This window comes from Poecile atricapillus, chromosome 3 (assembly GCF_030490865.1).
Source record: "Poecile atricapillus isolate bPoeAtr1 chromosome 3, bPoeAtr1.hap1, whole genome shotgun sequence".
Classification (NCBI taxonomy): Eukaryota; Metazoa; Chordata; class Aves; order Passeriformes; family Paridae; genus Poecile; species Poecile atricapillus.
This window is the reverse complement of record NC_081251.1, coordinates 64745474-64751474: the sequence shown is the minus strand read 5'-3', so window position 1 is coordinate 64751474 and position 6001 is coordinate 64745474.

Here is a 6001-nt window from a genome sequence, read left to right as displayed (position 1 = left end):
CCCACACCAAATTCAATTAGTATTTCATCATGTTATATGAGCTCACATACGGGAATAGGGAACTTTCACAAACCAATCACTAGACTGAAAAGTCACCAATGTTTACTCACAGGTCATGTATTTGTTTACTTGAATTGCACACACCTTCCCATATCCCGGGAAGCAGCCCATTGCCAGGAGCTGAAGTGTGGACCTTTGTCAAAGTTCCTTTGGATGGTGGTTCCTCCTAGGAAAGCAGAGCCGAGGGCCAGCCTGCCGGCGCCAGTGACTTTTGCTGGGAAAAGGCTGCTGTTCAATGTGATGAAACGGGAAAGAAATGCCTGTCACATGGGGAAACCCAGGGATTCCTGTGCACCGCCCTCCGATAGCGCTTTATCTGCAGTAATGGGTAACTTTTCACATCAGTTGTCATTGAAGCAGCCGCCGTTTCAATAGCAGGCTATCAACCTCTAACACCGCGCTACTCATCAGCCTCAGTCCCGCTGCTTCAGAGCTTTGTGTGATAAAAACCAGCTGCACACACACACACGTGCGGACAGGTACATACACACACACTTCTGGAATCTCACAGAATATGTGTATAGGGTATAATAGTGCATTTCAAAATGTAAACTATTGAGGAACACAGGATGATGCACACTGCAATGATATTTAAAATGTGAGAACTTTTATAAACAACATTAAGGGTACTCTGAAGAAATGGAAAGTTAAAATGTATTACTTAGCCCAGCAGAATCCACATAAGTTATTATGCTACCAGCTCATCCTGCAGCATCTTTCTGATCCAAACCATTGTGAAACTGATATTTTTTGAATCAACAAAGAAAACCATGGGTATGAGAATTTTTTCCATTGCTGGAATAGAACCTGAATGCTGGGTAAACAGCTTTCAGACAGATTATTGCTACACAGAGGTAAAAGTCAAGTACATTTTTGCTGAAAGCTGCTTGACTCATCTCCTTTGAAAGAACCACCTCCTTGTTACTTTTTTTTTTCTTTTTCCCGTGAATGAGCGGTTTCCCATACTTAAGAGGAGAAAATGTAACCCTGAAACTGCTACTGTAGCATGACCTTTGGCTTTTCAGAGGCGAGTCTGATATTTGCAAGGGATGGAGTGTGAGTTTTGCTCACATGCCTGGATGAGGATGAAGATGAGAGGATGAAGAAAGCATACCCAAAGCCTACAGAGAATACTTCTAGTAACTGGCAGAGGAAAGGCAATTCACTCTCATGTGTGGCATGTCACACAAAAATAAAAGGAGTGGTTCATGTTACGCTAGACCTGAAGACTATTTACAATTGTAGCCAGTTTTCAGTCTTTTCTAAACAGCCACTGTGGACTCAGAACACCTGTCTTGGGAGGGGGCTCTGGAGGTCATCCAGTCCAGCCTCAGCACAGGGCTAGTGATAATTTTATCCCACAGTTAACCTCTTTTAATGTTTCTTCCTACATACCCTGGTGTGATTCCTCTGCTGCAATTTATGACAGATGTTTTTTGTGGTTTTACTGGGAGCTTCAGATTTGCCATTTCTGCAAATGCTACAGTTGGCTATAGCTGGCAATTAGACCTCTCCTGAGTGCCGCCTCTCCTGGCTGAAGGGATCCAGCTCCCTCAGCTTCTTCTGGTGTGTCATGTGCAGCAGGCCAGCCCTTCACCAGCTCAGTGGGGACCGGGAAAGTGAATCACTACACTACACACAAAATTTAAAACGAAAGCAAAGAAAACCCCTACAGGCAGGCAGGAGGGACTTTTTGGATATTTCTCCCCTGCTCTGAAGGGAAGAGACATTGCATCACACGAGTTCTTTCAGAGAAGTTTTTGAGGAAGCAACGCAGACTTTCACTGCACAGTGCATGCCTTCCCTGCTTCCTGCCCATAAACTTCATCTCTCACTGTTAAAGAGCTTGGGCCAACATTTTAAAGATTACAGATAGAAATTCCAGTGCTGTAGCTGCATCTACATAGTGCGACTTCTGACCATATTAAAGACAAAGATCTGCTGAAGACTCAAAAGTAGGAAGTCATCATTTGCACATGCAGTATTTATTTAACAATGTGCAACACACTGAATTGACCAGGAAGTTAGTAACCAACACTAACATTCATTAGGAACTGAAATTAATCTCAAACCCCAAAATAGTTCCAAGTCTTCAATTTAAATGACAAGTTCCCTTAAAATTGTTCATTTTTCTCACTTGAAAAGCCATAGAGTTATAATTTTCCTACCAGTAAGTGCTGTAGCTTGTTTAAGCCCATTAAGACACAATTTTTAGGTTGTGGATCCCTCACCAAATCATCTGCAGACAATAAAACTACCAACTTGGAGACATGTGAAATTAATATTCCAGAATTTGTTGTTTTTTCTTAGGTAATCTTCATGGCATAGTAAAGGTGCCAAGTGCTCACTCAGCAAACAGAACTCACAGATAAAACTGGAGAGGTACATCACAAACATTGCTCATGCTTTCTTGGTCCACCTACTAAAGTAAAGAAAGGCTCAATTCTGGTAGCGCCAATGCTCTCTGACACACTGCCACCAGAGGCAGCTGAGGCAACTCCTGAAATAATGGTAATGTGGGTAGGATATGACCCCCACACTGGGTTTTTTGTGGTTTTTTGGACAGATTGGTTTGATGCCTCTGCATCTGATTACAAAGTCCTGTCCAGACCACATTGGGCTGACTTAACACATCACACAAGGAGGGCAAGGGGTTGGCAGGCCTGCACTCGGGAAAAGACTCACGGAACTGGGATTTGTCATCAAAATTGATGACACATTTGTCATCAAAAATTGGGCTGCAGAAGGAGCAAACACTTCTAAGGTAGCTACTTTGGGCAATAAAACCTGGAAAGATGCAAGCTCCAGGGGTTTCCCTGGCCAAGGGAAAAAAGAAATGGAAGAAAAAAAGAGAACCTGCCTTTCACTCATCTCTTCTGCAAGGAGAAATTTGCAAGCATCACACTTTCTAGCCTGTGGCTCAGTTCTGTGGTTGTCTTTTGAATTCTCAGTATCATTCTCTATCATCCAAAGAATGCAAACTCTAGACCAGAAAGTCCATTCTTACAATAATCTTTACCACCACCATCTCTAACTACGAACTGTATTTGTATGTTTTTACAAGCCTTTTTTGTTTTCCTTAATAAATACAATGTTCAAAATCTTGTGTGGATAGTCTCTGAGCATTCAGGAAACCGTGTGCTGAGCTTTTCAGGACAGGACCCTTCACACTTAACTGGTTTTCACAATTCTCAGAGGTGTTAGTTTCGAGTCTACTGCAACATGACTGTTTAACCATTAAGATCACCCTGTGATTCTTCAAGACAAAAAAAGCTTTGTTCCATTTTCTTTGTCCTAAATCAAGTTTGGTGTATCTCAAATAAAATTGCTAGTTTTGCTGCAATTGTCAAATTAATTCTTTGTAATTCACCATCCAAATTCACAGTATTTTATTGCAATTTCTATCCAGAACTCAGGGTGAGTACGAATCGGTGCTGTATTAATAAGGCTGCTGATACCTGAGATGCAGTCACATGGAAAAAGGGGCTGAGAAATGGCAAAGATGCTCTCTACCTCCTTGCTACCACTGCCCTCTAGCCATTTAGGCAAGCTTCTGCAACCCTTCCTTCCTTGTTATAATTTATCTCATGCTTAATCACATTTGCAGCAGCAGGTTATCACAGGCCTCAGCTCTACCAAACGTGGCAGCCAAAAACACACCCCACTGCATACAGTTCCTGTCTTCTGGAATGGAACTGCACATGCCCTCCACCCTTCCTACAATTAACTGAGCTGCTATAAATGTGCAAAATATTACACAAAACAGAACACAAAACAATCATGCCCAGAAAGAAAACAAAGCATATTTATTTTTGTTTTCAATCTGTATTTTCAGTCTGAAAGGACTGTATTTACTCTCTTTAAAAGGGATGCAAGTTGAAGGGTTGATGTTGCCTTGAAGGGATGTTTTTATTATTCAAGTGATTTTGGCACACCAAAAAAACTGCATCAGAGTCAATACTCTTATTGCTGTATGTGCACATTGCAAGGATTTGACAACTGCAGGATTAATTTTGCAGGACACATAGCAAGCTGATGGGCAAAACCTCTTGGTTTGCCTGCTCATCGTTTGCTCTGCTTGCCATGCTTTTCCTTGTTCAAGATGTGGCTGGACAGCAGAAATTAAAACATCACACAAGTAAGACTTCTGTGATCATTTAAACTTCTAATGAACAGCAATTAGTTTCAAGGAAGGCCAGCTTTCGCTCTGTAGCAATTAATGAATGCATTCAAATGTTTTGACCATTTAATCCTTGCTCATAATTTATATATAGGACATAAGGAAGCACTGTAGGACTGGACTTAAGTTACTGCAGGCTGCATCAACAGCAAAGGGTAGAAAAGAAGTTGCAAACCAAAGATGAAGAGGGTCAGTAGGATCCAGGAACTGGCTGCATACAGCCCACACATGCAGATGGGCCACACACACCTCCCCCAAACAGTGCTCTTACTCTCAGCAATGCTCAAGCATACACCACCTAAGTAACATGAAGCTCTGAGAGCTTCAAAAGCACATTCAGTCTTCAGAACAAAAGCTAACAGTCATAAAGAGACAAGGGCACTCGTTTTTCTTCATAATTTTTTTATTTACATATATAGAAAAATGTACTTATTTACAGGAATTTCATTACAGATTTCAGCCCAATTATTGCATCCATTTAGAGAATATAGAAAGACTATTAATAAACAATAGTTATTCATAAAGGACTGAACTATAAAAAATATCACCCTCGCGGAATCTGCACAGGTCATCTTTTCCTGAGATAGAAGGTGCTTTGTCTTTGGATTGTCATTTTGGTTGTGTTTTTGCTTTTCGGGATTTTGGTTTTTTTAAGGTGTGCTGAAAATATTAATTTGAACTAAGTAGATGTCTTACTTATTAATACTCAACTGTTTACATGGAACCACTTCAGAGCAACTTCTTTTTCCTCACCCTGAGAAAAACAGGTCTTCTCATGTTTCTTTCTCTGCAATCTTTTAGTGAAGGATTACATAAAAATATATGAGTCTGTTCCAGGCAACTGGGACTCTACATGCTGTATTGTTTCCACAGATGTCAGTGGATTTGATATTTTTTACTTTTTTTAAACTACATTATTGACTTTTGTGTGGAAAACCACACAAAAGCAGATTTGATGTTTCTGTGCCAGCACACAGTACTGCCACAATACTTCATTGCTAACTGCATAGCTAAAAATAAAAATTACAATGCCCACTCAAGAAGAAGAACTAAAGAAGTTCTTAGAATGTTGGCAGGTATGAGGCCAGAGTTTTGTGAAGTTCTCTTTCACAGGATATAATTTTTGGAGTCTTACATCATCATCTAAATCATCTTCACGTGAGAGGAAGGGAGTAGTGCTAAGCAGCCAGGACAAGGATAAGAATCAACTGAAAATGTTTAAGTGGCAAAACCTGATGTGTTACTGGATATGTGATACTGGATAGCTGATAGGCCTGTAAAAGGCATGAGTACTATTTTCAATGTATAAATGCTAGGCACTTTCATATTCTGGATCAAGGTGCTATGTACAAACATTCAGAAGCTCAAGCAAACTACTTCATCTCAAGAATATTAATCAATTTAACTAACTCAATTAATTGAAAATGTATAGATAAATACTACCTGACAGGTTCCCACCTACATTGTTCAGATATTTGGTATTAGAGAACTGCAAAAGCAAGGCTAACTAGCGGCAGCTGGAAAGGCATTTCCATTCCCATCCCAAGAAATCCTCACACTGCAAGCTGCTGGACTGTGTCCAACTCTCAGACTCTTAATACCACTGCTGGCAATTACTAAAAGCAGGACTGATGGTAACAGCTTACTAAACCAGAAGCACATCCTTCTCTCACTGTGGCCTCACATTTTCAGCTACTCACAGCTAGTAAAAGAAGCCGTGCTTTGTGCACCCTTAAACTTCTTTATTTCACAATTACCGAA